Source organism: Carassius carassius, chromosome 42 (assembly GCF_963082965.1).
Source record: "Carassius carassius chromosome 42, fCarCar2.1, whole genome shotgun sequence".
NCBI classification, from domain to species: domain Eukaryota; kingdom Metazoa; phylum Chordata; class Actinopteri; order Cypriniformes; family Cyprinidae; genus Carassius; species Carassius carassius.
In genome coordinates, this window is record NC_081796.1 from 16,421,714 (window position 1) to 16,436,889 (window position 15,176).

Sequence of the window (15,176 nt, forward strand, 5' to 3'; positions counted from 1 at the left end):
CGCGCTAGGAAATAAATTAATTACTGTTATAAATATAAAACGTCACTAAAACCTATAATTTTCACAATAATTTTGAATGTTAAAATATATTTGTTGGGGACCCCCCAAAATCCAAAAATGAATTCTTATGGGGGGTCCCTAATGACTTATGGAGGGTCCGGGACCCCCCAGACCCCCCTCATTTCGAACCCTGGTTACAGTTGTGTCATTATTAACTGAGCACATCTGCATGAGACAGAATTCCACTAATGCGGTATTTCTCAGAATTTTGTGCAGCACAGACATGTTTATGAGGAGCAAACTTTTAATTTCTAGAGAAAAAGGGAGCACTGCCAGTATCAACACAGGTGTAAAACTTTTAGGTGGAGCCATCATAATAGAGCTAGTGTTTGTGTACAGAGTGTATTAATCGAACATAGGATCACAGACCTCATTTTAGAGGGCTTCGGACCTCAGGGTCCCGTAAAGAGCATTATCATTCACCAGCACAAAACAAATAGGCAGGTCTGATGGCATGCTGAGAATCACACGTCTGCTGTTGTTGCAATACACAAATCAAACTGTTAGACTAAGCTGAGCTCAAATCACTACTCTTAAGCACTTTTATAGTTAATGTTGCTGTTTACATGAGTACTTTGGTGTTCATGCTAATAGGTGTTTACTTCTAATTTTTGCCATGATTCATCAGTGTTGGTTTACCTATTAGTGCATGTGTTGAGACAACAAAACTGGAATGTACTGTAGTCTCTCTTCTTGATAAATTTGTCTGTTGCCTACATGCTTTTAGACACCTTTCAAGCATATCTAGATAGTCTGCCTTTTGATACTTTGTCACTTCTCTATACTCAACTCCTGCCAGCAAAGCAACTAATATCTGTTAACATTAAAGAGATTGGTTGACTCTTGCTGTGTCACTGTGGTCTTCAGTTGAACAACTTGTTAAAGAGAGAAACACAAATGCAGTGTGCTTACAAAGTGAAGGTACTACTGTTACACGCAATAATATTAATAAAAGATTGCTCAGGACATGAAAGAACTCATCACAAATTCCTAAAGTGGAAAAAGTTCAAGGGATGAACACTGATACTCACAAATGTTTGTCTTCTCTTCCAAGAAAAGAAGCCCCGGGAGGGGGAGGGGAATGATTTTGCCAGAGCCACTGGCTCAGGCCTGCATATATTACCCACTATGTCTTTAAAAGTGTGCCAGAGACTTTACCGCAGAGGACGTCCCACATCGAGAACAATAATGGCCCTCAATGCTTACCATCTGCAGAGAGAAAAAAAGCCATTGCTGCACGTGTTCTTAGCAGCACCTCACATGAAATGACTCACATTACTGAGTGCTCAAATACCTCACTGAATACATTAGAAAACAAGTGCACACTGAAGTTTCACATTCAGGTTTAGAAGGGAAAAATCACCCAAAAATTACAATTCTGGAAATACATAGTCATTCTGATGTTATTCCAAATCTCACAAGTAGATTAAAAAAAAATATATCCAGGCCCAAAATGAAAAAGAATAAAATAAAAAATTATAATCAAATTTTATATTAAACTAGTTTTTTTTTTTTCTGAAAACTCTAAATATAAAATAAAACCACACAATACTGTATCTAGTCACATGACACATATGGATAACTTTTTTTGTCTTTTTTGTCTATTTAAAAACTTGACAACCCTGTATTTCAGTTGTTTTTATTGACGAAGGTGGCCGGGATATGCCTTAAAAATCACCTTCGGTGTTTATAAAATAAAGAAAGATACCTTTTCTCAAATTTTTTTGGGGTGAACTATTAATTTTAGTTTGTTTAATATCTCAGAAAAAAATGCCTTTAGTAAAGATGAAGAATAAACAACCTCACATGAGTTTGAAAATTAAAGGGAGAAACAGTGATAGGTCCTCAGGACAAAGCCTTCCAGTGAGTGTTGAGAAAGAGAGGGGGGCTTACAGGAGTCAGGGTGAAGTGCAGGTTTTTTGGGAACAGATTGATGGCCCCAGCTGTCCCTAAGGAGGGAGGCGAGACAAAGCTGGGCAGCTGGTCACCTAATACTGCACTTCTGGATCTGCTATTCAGGAGCTCAATTATTGCCTTACAGTCTTCCTACATTCTCACTGCTCCTGATTATAAAGTAGCAACAACTTTTGAGTAATACAGAATGATTTGTGCTGACAGCAGTTTAAAAAACTATATATATATATATATATATATATATATATATATATATATATATATATATATATATATATATATACACACAGAAAGTTTAAGGTAACTTTTGCAGAATGTTCAGAAAATTCCAATTCTGACTGGCAATAGAGTGCATTAATGCCTGCCCACATTTTCAGCTGCTTTGGTTACAGAAGTTGTTTCTCTCTCTCTCTCCCTTTCCATTAATTTCTCCCATAGTGATTATTAAAAAATATTTGTTAAAGCATTGTATGAACCAAGCCAACCAGCTACGATGTGAATTACAACTTTTATTTGAAGCAAAAAAGTATTTAAAAATCAAACAAAAAGGCAAAGGTACAATGGCTTTAGTGAGGGAATGAATTACAATTCCAAGTAAATGAGATAACTGAATTCAGAATGATGAAGAAATATAAAGCTATTCATTTAAAGATGTTTATATCTATAGAAACCATACATTTTAGGTACCGTATAATTCTAAATATGCATATATGCACACAATGATTTAAGTATTTAGAGAGCACAGGGAGACAGAATGTAGTTTTTATTTTATTTTTTCACCACACATTCCACTGTTAAACACAATTATAAATTCATCAGTTTATAATAATCCAAACAGACAGTTCCAGCACAAGTATTTACCATCAACTGACAATCTCAGAGCTCACAATAGGTCTGTTTTTAAAGGTTTACAAGTTATTGTTAAAAATCTATTTCACCATGGAGAAAATTAATTGTTTTTACTTCTGGAATCTGAACATTGCACACCATTGGATGGATCACAATAGCACATACATTGATGTTTGATCTAAAGAACACAAAGCACATTAAATAAGCTTTACAGAACAGTGCAGACTAACATGTACCCCTTTTGAGTAATTAAGAATACAAACTGGAGATTAAAAAGACAGAGAAGTCAAAGCTGAGTTAGACAGAGGGGTTAAAGGAGTACTTCACTTCCAGAACAAAAATGTACAGAGAGTAGGGTCTTTCGCACCGCTTTAGTTCCAGAACAAAATTTTCGATTTTACATGAACTATGTGTACTAGGAAGTGACATAAGCTAGTCGACAGCGACGTCATTTGTGCACTGAGTTGAGCAACAGAAATAATTTGAAACAATGTTTACAGTATGTTACAAGGAGTTTTCAAACACGTCTGGCCAATCAATGTCTACTTACGTCACGGTTAGTACCGGTTGTGCTAGTTAGAACCTGCTCTGGAGTAGGAGCTAATTTGGTTCTCGAAAAAAGCAGTCTGGTATTAAAATCGCACCCAGTTCCGGGGGTGCGAAAACGCACCACCATGAAAAATGGGTAGTTCCACAATTAGTTCTCGTACTATGAAAAGGTTCCCGCGTTCCAAAAGGCCCTAATGTACTCGCCCCCTTGTCATCCAGGATGTTCACGTCTTTCTATCTTAAGTTGTAAATAAATTATGTTTTTTGAGGAAAACATTTCAGGAATTATCTCCACATAATGGACTTCTATGGAGCCCATTAGTTTGAACTTCCAAAATGCAGTTTCAATGCAGCTTCAAAGGACTCTAAACGATCACTTTTGAGGAAATGTTTTCATAATTTCTTTACGACTGAAGAAAGAAAGACATGAACATCTTGGATGACAAGTGGGTGAGTACATTATCTGTAAATTTTTGCTCTGGAAGTGAATTACTCCTTTAATGTGCAGGAGGAAGAGAGCAGAGACACCCTTCCCCCAACTCACCGCCAACCAATTACTACACGAGCTTCTGGTTCACTCAGAGACAGACGGATGTAGCCAGTGACATGACATCATCAGATGCCCATTAAAGGAGAGTTTACTTGTTTTCACCCCCTCTCTCTTGCTCTGTCTCTCTTTAAAGATGAGCTCAGAAACGTGAAGCCTATTCTCCCTCCAGAACTCTGCCACAGGGTGCAAAGACAAAGAACTGTTTGTTTAAATCAGAAATTCCTTTAAAACTCAGGTATGGAAAGAGTTAAATAATTGGATTATTATATTAAATTGGGTTATTAAAATGTGAGAACTTTAAACTTTGTATATGTGTAAAGCTTTTAAATATTAAATATTGAACACTTATAGGTGTTTAACAGTATATAGGTGTTTAACAGTACTTGAGCTCGTACTTTCTTGGTTGCATCTGCACCATGACTAGACACTCACTGTTTCCAATAGTTCCTTTCAGTTTCAACAACCACTCATTATACTGCCCCTGCCCTCAATGTGAATGTGTGTTTTTCTCCTGCACAGACTCTCTGTGCATGACTTTTGCAGCTAAAGGGGGGGGGGCAGATAGAGAGAGAAAGAGAAAAGACTCAACTGGTTTTGTTTACTTAGCAACATTGCAAGGCTGTAAAGTAATGCCTTCATGAGTCTTTTATTTAACATTGCTCACATTGATTCACAGTTATAGACTAAGTATATATCAATACTGTTTTGCTTATTGGAGCTTGAAATATGTCAGGAGTTTATATTAAGAAACTATTACACTATAAAAAAATACGGAAGCTGGGATAAATTTCATGTTAAATTCACTGTTTTACTTACTGTTTCTTTGTAATTATTTGTAATATTTAGTAGTGACTTTACTTGTGAAAGAATCCAGGCTACTTGATGTAACAAGTTGTGGATTTGAGCATGCAAACAACAGAGAGCAAGTTCATTTTAATGATTAGGGGCCCAAATAACAAGTTAATTTCTCAAAGCTTAATGCTTTAAACAAATGCTTTTACGCCACAGCCCCCGTCTCTACACAGTAGAAAGTGAACGAAGGGTCATGAATTTAGAGCTGCAAAGGTTAATGATGAGTGACAAGAGGATTAAAATGGCTGTAGATCCCAGACAGTGGCTGACTCTGACCAACCCCCTACCAGCGTTAAAGATCTTTGTAGTTTCACGATGGGAGTCTGATCTCCTCGCTGATCATTCATCTATGCTCAACATCTCAGTAGAAACAATAGAACAGAGGCCTATACTCTTAGTGTGTTGTCAGGTGATCTCTGTTCTTGTAACACACGGACAGACTTTAAGAAATCTAACCGACGAACCTTTTCTAGAGTAGTGTGTGTAGAAATTTTTATATTTATTTCAAATAATAATATGAGCGTGTTACTATTTTCATAAAACAGAATATATATATATATTGACATATTGCATATTTACTGTGTAGATATACTGTAGCATTTCCAAAACACCTTGCTGATGCTCCTGTGCAATGGGCATATCTTTTAGAGCAATACAGATAAGCCAGCAGAAGTCAATACAGCGTTGAGTGTATGTCAGGTCATGTCAGCGGGACTGCAGCACTTCCTTACTGAAGTGTTTACATGCAGCACACATGCTTTCAGACTCGCTTTCCTTGAGCGCTGCTGCGGCTTCAATGCAAAGAAGTCAGTTGTCAGTTGAACAGCGAGTTTTTACAAGGCTGATAACAGTACGACTACCCCTCCGTGTGCATATTTGTGCATGAAAACTCCCAAAATAACAAAGGGAGAATGTTGATGAGAGATTGTTTTGCATGTACTCAGATTTCACCAGCAGAAACATAGTGGGGCATTTTGAAGCTTCTTAAACCAAATATTGTTTATGATCTATTAGATGAAACAGTCATGTATTTTTCTCACCTGTATACACTGTATGGAAAGTTTATGTAACTTTGCTTTCAAGTTCTGTTTATTAGCTTTTCTTTTCCTCTTTCTCATAAGCAAGTCTTTGTGTTCCTCACAACACACATAAGGTTTTTTTTCCAAATAACTTTCCCGAAGCTAAATATCAGTTTCCACCTAAATAGGCGGAGATAACAGACAGTGACGGAAACCCCTATAAGACGTCACACACTGCCTCTGAGAAAGGGAAACCAAACACACTGTGAAGTTTCCCGTTAAAGCAGGGTACTTCCTTATTACTGATCTGACACGCTTGCAAAGTTTGCTTGCTCCATTTAAATAGACTCTGAAATAACAAGCTATGATTGAACGACCCATACTATAGCTGGGAAACGCTGCCTCCAATCTATCCACACACAGAAGTTGTTCAACAGGAATATTAGTTGGATTTCCTTTCATGTGTACTGAGAAGTATATTTAGTACTACTGGTGTGACTAACAACACAAATGACATGAATCACACCCATAACAGAAATGAGCTAAGGCAGGGTTTTTTTTTATTATTATTATTATTAATACGTAACATGTTGATGAAGATTTCCTCTTATTAATTAATTTGTTTAGCTATCATGCCACACCGGCTGTGCTGTATGTTTTTGATTCACTAGAACTGCTTCATTGTTTAGGACTTAGACAACAATTACTGTGCCGGTATGTATTTGATTCAGTAATGCAAACTGGTTCATAAGAGTCATTTGTTTCAGCAATCAGACAACACTGGTCACACTGTATATTTTGGTTCACTAGAACTGGTTCATAAGAGTAATTGAGTTGGGAATCAGACTACACTTATTGTACTATATGTATTTGATTCAGATGATTTAGTTTATAAGAGTCATTCATCTGGGTATCAAACAACACTGGTTGTGCTGCATGTGTTTGATTCACTAAAACAATTCAGTTCATAAGAGTCATTCACTTTGGAATAGGAAAACATTGGTAATGCCGTGTTTCACTAAAAAGAGTGGACTCATAAAAGTCATGCTGTAATCTACACTAGTTGCATCATTTGTTTTTAGGCTGAGTAAAACAGTACAGTATCACGTTTGCATTGGCACAACTTGGCAGAAGAATACATGTAATAACGGGAACGACCATCGTTTTAAAAACCAAGGCATTTGCCTATGCAGAAACTGACCTTGAAAAATAAACCTAGATTTTGAAATATTCACTAGAGTACCAGTGTGACATGTTGCCCCAGTTTCTCATTCTACTAGCGTTTTTAACTGAACTTACATACTTGACCAAAAACACCCAGCTCAGCGACTCAACCACATGCTGGTTTCGGTGTGCCTTAAAATCTCTCTTTACATGAGACTTTGGGGAATGTTTATGACACACAAGTGTGTGTGTAAAAGAGAGAGGAAGGGGTGAGTCTGGCAGGACCTCAGCACTATGTTGTTACCAAGGCTACAACAACATGCGGGCCGACCGCAGGTGCCGCTGCAACAACAGCGTTTCCCAATTAGGACCCTGAGAGAGGCCCGATCCTGAAATGTACCCCCAGGCTGCGCTGGGTTAACTAAATGGATCCACAGTCGTTTAAAGTTAACAAAAGGCTGACTCGGGAGGCATTTGAATGCCCACCCCCTTCTCTGTGTCCCGCTCTCATTTATATTGCATGGTGAAGGATGTGCTTTATTTCAGATCCCATAAAAATGTAAGCGACAAAAGTACAGAAGTGAAGAAACTTAAACAACTAATCCCATTCTCGCAGCCAAAGCTCACACAGAAATGCTCACACACACTCAGACCAGCTTTGCCCTCAGAGCCTGAGAAAGGAACCGAATCGTCCTGTTTGCTGAGGGCTAGTGTCCACACATCCACTTCCACAAAGGCTCCATTGAAAGTGCGCCCAGGTTAAAGTGCGTTTGAAAACCATGTTTAACAGCACAGAAAAGGAGGCACAACCCTGACTGAGAGCAGAACCAGCAGGACTCACACTGCCTTCTTTACTGCCCGCCTTAACACACATACTGGCTGTTGTGCTGACACTTACTTTTTCTGTCTCCCTCTCCCTTCCTGGTGAACAATATGAAGGGAGGAGCAGGAGAGGAAGTAGCCAGGCTGGGTGGTGAGCGGGAGGGAGGAGTGGGCCCCTCTCTTTCCCATGTGAAGGACTAGTCTGTTGAAGCGTCAGTCTGGGGCCGTGATTGTGTTCGGCGCCTGGCTGCGTCTCACAGAAGACCCCCATTAATCACTGGAGCAGGTTTCTCGCTCTTTCTCTTTTTCTGCCCTTTTATGCAAAGCACCACCTACATCCAGGACCCCACACACAGAAGAGGCATGTGTGCACACATTTAGCACTTCTAAAATGCATACATGCCGAATAGGCTACACTGCACCTTCCACAAATAGGCTAAGAAATAAGGCTCCAAAGTCTTAAAAGATGACTTTTTTCTATTTCAACAAATGGTCATGTTCTTCAAAGGGAAGTACACAAAAAAAAAGAAAAAGAAAAAAAAGTTGTCATTATTTATTTATTTATTTTTATTCTGCATGTCTGCATTTTGGAAGTGTTATTTTAGCCATATGTTGTTAGTTGCCATTGCAAAATATTCACAATGAATTATTTTATTAATACATCTTATATTATAATGCAACCAGTATAATTTAATTTATTATAATCAATTTAAATAGACTTTTAAAACAGTTAAATAGTAAACTACTAAATATTGAGTATTTAATGATTCAGTTTAATAATTAATTTAAAATCATTTTTGAATGTAATGCAATACAATGAATTGAATGTCAGCTCATAATATCATGTCAAATATATGTAAATTTAACTGTTAAATACAGTTTAGAAGGTCAAGACTTCTGAGGTTGAACAGGCCAAAATCATCATTTGAACGATGGGAGAGACTTCCTCTAGTTAGTCACTTTTCATGCCAACTTAGTTATATGTTAGATAATAATTTATGTAACACGACTAATGGGTCTCACAACAAGAACATGCTTTATAAAAGAAAGAAAGAAAGAAAGAAAGAAAGAAAGAAAGAAAAAGAGAAACAAAGAAAAAGAAAGAAAGGGTCAAAGTCATAAGACTTTGTTGTATTTATAGAAAGTACCACCTCTCATGCATACAGCAGTGTTGGGGAGTAACTAGTTACATGTAACGGCGTTACGTAATTTAATTACAAAATTATTGTAACTGTAATCAGTTACAGTTACTAAGAAAAAATGAGTAATTAAATTACAGTTACTTATGAAATTTTTAACGATTACAAAGGGGATTACATTTGAATATTTACACACATCCACATACAGATTTAACTGATTTCTCTCCCAAATTGCACTGACTATTCTAAGACATACCGCCCTAATAGTTTCCGGGATGCGGAAACACAGTCTGGTTCGTAAAATCCAGTCATAAAAACGGAAACGCGGACGGAATATGCCACATTTTGGATGACTAAATCAAAAGTAGGTCAGTACACTTGAATCAAAACATGACATGGACTAGTGTCTGTGAATATAAAGCCCCAAAAATGCAATATATGACTTGCACATTCTGCGTGTCTGTGGAAATCAGGCGCGGACTGGACACCGGGAGAACCAGGACAATTCCCGGTGGCCTGGCAGCCGATTTTGCCCCACTATTTAATATCATTATTGTATAATTGCCTGCCGAATGTACTAAAGCGATCATTTGCGAATCCGCCATTTGATAATTAAATCTCTAATAAGTCATGAATTGTTAGTCATGACTCGCGCGCTCTCCGCGCCTCCGCCAAACGGTTTGGATCAGACTCAGAGTAATCAATGCGAGAGAGAGAGAGAGAATAGAGTGAATTGCTGGAGCAGAGAAGCAGAACTACTGTTCAGGGTTTCAGGTCAGTTTCATCTGTAAAGATGCTTTTTTGTCTTTGTTTTTTTATTTATTTAATCAAGCAGCAGCACTTTGCTTATCAGTCATCACTCAAAATACTATATAAAGGACATCATTATTATCTGTTGTAATGTTACAGTAGTAATTTAGCTGAAAAAAAATTCAGATTTTTTTTATAGGTTTAGGGGGAGCTACAGACAACAACACAACCCTTACGAAAATTAACATTTTAATATTTAACTATAAATCCAGGTTACTGGTTACTATTGTTTAAATGTGATAACCCAAAATGTAAAATTATTTTATAAATGTATTTATTTAAAAATAAATACAAATCCATTTGCAAAAAAAACAAGGTTATTTTACTTTTATATAGGCTAATAAAAGCATGGTAATTTTTTGTAAGGGAAAAACATGACTCGTGTACAGTATTAGGATTTTTCTATAAAGATATTGTAGTATTGTAGAGTATTGTATTGTAAAGTATAGTTTTGTTCAATCTTGAGTATTAAAGTCATGAGAGAGATGCATAACAGGGCAAAATAAAGAGACTGAAGAGAAAAATGGAAGTGAAGGTGCTGTTCAGGAGAGAACTTATAATTATTTTGCATGTCCCCAAATTAAAGATTTAAACCTTTTTTATGTCAGGTCCATACAAAAAATAGTTTTGTCCATGAATTTGTTTGTATGAGTTTGAAGTTTCCAGTCTGAATTTTTTTCCCAGTCCGCCCCTCCTGTAAATTAATGGCAAAGACATTGTTTCATTTACTACACATAGGCCTACTGAAGCTCGCAGTGTTTTTAACCTCTGCTGCCTCAATATAGGAGTACACGAGCTTCATGTGCATTTTACTTATTTTGAGAAAACTATCATCATATATCGAGACAGCAGTTTCAAAAAAACACCAGTGTTTCAGGAGTTTATTACACAGAATACGTCACATGCTTATTAGATAACTGTATTTAAGTTGATGTATATGCTTTTATTTATTATTCTTTAATTTCACAAATTTAGAAAAGTAATCAAAAAGTACTCAAAAGTAATAAGTTACATTACTTTAATAAAGTAATTGAAAAAGTTACACTACTATTACATTTTAAACAGGGTAACTTGTAATCTGTAACCTATTACATTTCCAAAGTAACCTTCCCAACACTGTGCATACACACATACTCTACTTAAACACACAAAAGCACAAGAATATAAAGAGAATATCATTCAGTCACACACACACGCACAAACACACACATTCCAATCGGGCCCTAGATTCTCTGAACAACCCCCCCCCTCCCCCCCACAATAATTTATCTACTGAACTCTTGTGGGTGAACTGCATGTAGAAGCATTTCTTGAATGCAATATAACCCAAACGTTCTGTAAATACCACTATTTGGAAAAGCTGCAAAGTTCTTTTAATCATCTTGCACTGAGGTGGAGAATGTCAAATAGCTGGCAATCCAACCTGATGAGAGCACTGGAATTGTTGGCTTATTCTCATGAGGATTGTTTACCTAAACTGCTCAAGTTGAACACACCCTGTCAGCGCTGCTCTGAATTTTAGCAAATGCTCACCAATTTACATACCTTCTATATCATATAAACCTTACTCCTACATATCTATTATATCTCATGGAATCTTGCAATATCCTTTAAGATGAAAACAGAACTCACAGCTTATTAATTGTTTAGCTTAATCTTTAAATAAAACTTATTATTGGAATATGGTGGGCAAGACAACTGCTTCTGCACCACATACGAAATGCACACGCACTGCATACGCACTGCAGACGGAGTATGTGTGAAACAGGCGTGCGTCTTGTCGAGGTTTCCATTGGGAAGCTTCTTTAAAAAAAAAATAATAATAATTCCCTGAAGCAAACCCGGCGGCTTCAGCTGCATCCATGTTAGCACGTCACGTTTGATGTGGCAATTTCACAGTAGGCATACACAAAGGTTTAAAGACTCGTTCTCGCCCCCTAGTGATTCGGCTAGGTGTACATCCGCACTAAAATATCAAGGTGAAAGTCATCATAGCTCGCCTAGTATAGACCCAGCTCTCAATCCAACTTTGAGAATAGATTAACGGCGATATTTTTTTTATTGGCCGATGAGAGTCTCACGTTAACGCAGCACGTTAACGCCGATATCGGCCCACCACTAATATATACATAAACACACACACACACATAATTGCATTGCATAATAAATGAAAAGAAAATAGAATACAAAAAGATTAGAGAGTCAAATAAAGATGGAAGAGATGGGTTTTAAGCTGATTCTTGAAGATGGCTAAGGACGCATGATATGATATGATATTATATGATATATTTGTCACAATTTTCATTTCCAGAACCATGCAGATGGGAACTGAAACACATTTCACCTGAACTTCCTGTCACTCACACCCTCACTCTCTCATCTCCCCCAGCTCTCTAATGCTAATTTATAGAGCAGTGGAGAGCAGAGAAAGAGAGAGGCGGATGGTGCAGCAGGTCAATGGCTTCTTCAGCACATAAACCCTCCTGTAATGAGCAATATTTGTGAAGCAGCAAGGTGACAGAGCCTCTAGAGTCTTGAGTCACATGTCCATACAGCACACAAGCTCTCCGTGTGGCAGTCAGGTACCATGGATGGAAATTAATACTTCTGGCCAAACATATGATGATGTTACTCTTTTATACTGGCAATATTTCCGATCAGTGGTTCTCAACTGATGGGTTGTGATTCAGAAAAAGTTAATGTCACACTTTCTTATTTCTTGTAATATTATTAAAATCCAAAAAAAAAAAAAAAAAAAAAATATATATATATATATATATATATATATAAATATATATATATATATATATATATATATATATATATATATATATATATATATATATATATATATATATATATATATATATATATATATTCAATAGTACAAACATATATATATATATTCAATAGTACAAACAATATTCATATTATTAGACATAAAACAAATTGAAATACAGTAATTATAAATATTATATTATTAATCAAACCATTGAAATATAATGTGAAGGAAAGCTATTATTAATTGAATCACTATTATTATTATTATTATTATTACACACACACACACACATACATACATATTCATATATGTTTATTTATATATTAATTTAGAATACTAATACTTCTAATTATAATCTAATTAATAGCATATTCTTTCAAATATATATTTATATAATATTCATGAATGAAATATAATGTTAAGGAAGAAAATGTTGTCACATCAAGCATTCATAGATTAGCTGTGATCAATAACTTCATATCATTACAGTCATTGCAGTGACAGCATTTGGTATAAAAAATAGAAATTATGCAGTATTTGATAGCAGTATCGTAACTTTAGGATAAATCCATTAGATAAACAACAGATAAAACCCATCAGAGACATAAACAAGACAAAGAGTCCAATGTCTTTCTATTGTTCCTGTGCATGATAAACATGTTTATCACTGAACCCAGATTATGTGATTATAATCCATCCACACTCCCATGCCCAACACTGGAATCATATTATGAACAGGAACAGTATATTTTCAAATTAAATGCTGGAAAAACATCAACATTTCACACCGTTTCTTAAAGTACCATTCTAAAATATGTGGACAGATCATAATTTAGTCTGATCAAAACACACTCAACAAGGACAAATGGGCCTTTTGATTGGCAGAGACTGAGTGAATGGCAAAATAACATTGTAAGCAGGCCTGTGGGTTGTGTGTGTGCATTCTGGGTGTCTATGTGAGGTCACTAATGGTTGTGAAGATGTATTGCTGTGTCAGCTTGATGAAGCACTGGAAGCTTCCCATCCATCTGCGGTGATTAATCAACCCATCAGAGGCTGTTAATCATGGAAACAATACACAGATTATAGACACACACATGCATCCTAAATAGCTCATACACACGCAGTGAGATCAGACGGCAGGCAGTGATTGTATTTCATTTACAATAATAAATCATCAAACACACTTGATTGGCAATTTGCATGTTTGTTTTGTAATACACTTTACAGAAAAGTAGATTTATATACTGTAAATGTGTAAAAACAGTCTAATTCCAAATATCTATGCCAAATTTCCAGATACCTACACTTCACTAAAGAGGTGGTTGATTGCGATTTCACTTTTTTAATGTTAGTTGGTGTGTAATGTTGCTGTTTGAGCATAAACAATATTTGCAAAGTTATGACACTGAATGTTCAGTGCAAAAAGAGATATCTCCTTTTAATATTATGGCAGTTTAATGTCTACAAAAACGGCTCAACAGTTATTGCCATGCCGTAACTACAACTAGGGGTGTGTGCATGAAAAATATATATTCATATATGAATCGTGATTCTGTCTTCTAACGAATCCAATGGATTCACAAGTTTCACAATCAGTGTTCCTGTTCCTCGCATCCCCTGCTCTGTTCCAATTATACACTTCATGCGTATAGAAAGACAGATATTTTTGAGAAGAGTTAAACATGGACGCGCATGTGTTTGCCGTGCTGTATTAAAGCTGTATGAGACAACAAAAAAAAACAAAAAACATACCAATAAGAACTGTGTGCTTGCACAGATTATGCACGATCCTCTTCACTAATGTCCTCTGCATCTGCAATATTGACAACGCCATTGTTTACATACAACCGGAGCACATGCTACTGAGGCTGACGGTTTAACGAATCACAACACACTGGATCAGCTAACCAATCTGAGGCTATGTTTACACGAAAACGATATAGTCAAAAATAGAAAGTTTTTCCCTTACGTTTTTAAAAAATTTCACGTATACACAACTACATTTTCAAAACGATTCGCATTTACACATATCTGTGAAAAACGGCCAAAAATGCCGTTTTACGTATGGCCAGTAGTTGGCACTGTCACCTTGTTAATAAACAGTATCTGTATGGAAGTGACGATTATATGATGTATATGATGCATCTCTGAGGTTGGTAGATATATTGGTGAAGTAAATACACAATTTGCTGAAAAAGCATTAGCAAACTCCTGAGCAGCTACAACAGTATCATGTACTCCGCCATTATTATGTATGTTTGTTCGTGCTTGCGATTAAAATCAACACGTACTGGGCATGTCTACATACTCAACACATACTACGCATGTGCATGACTTAACTGTTTTCAAAGATTCCTGTATTGGGTGTTTCCAAGAAAACGATAACGGTGATGTCTTCCAAAACTTGAAAAATATGCATTTTCAGTCCCCAAAATGCTGTTATGTAAACGAACTGGCAAAATGCATAAAAAGTTTTCTGTTTTTGCTGAAACTTTTTTGGTAAACGGCTCCTAAGCCCATCGCGTATTTCTGAGGGAGGGGCTTCATGAAACCAGGAACTCATCGGGGCATTTATCAAAGAGAAGGGACAGAGCGGTGTAGAATAAAGGTAAATAAAGTTTTTTTTGTTTTTTTTTTTAAAACAACGCATTAACATGTTGGAC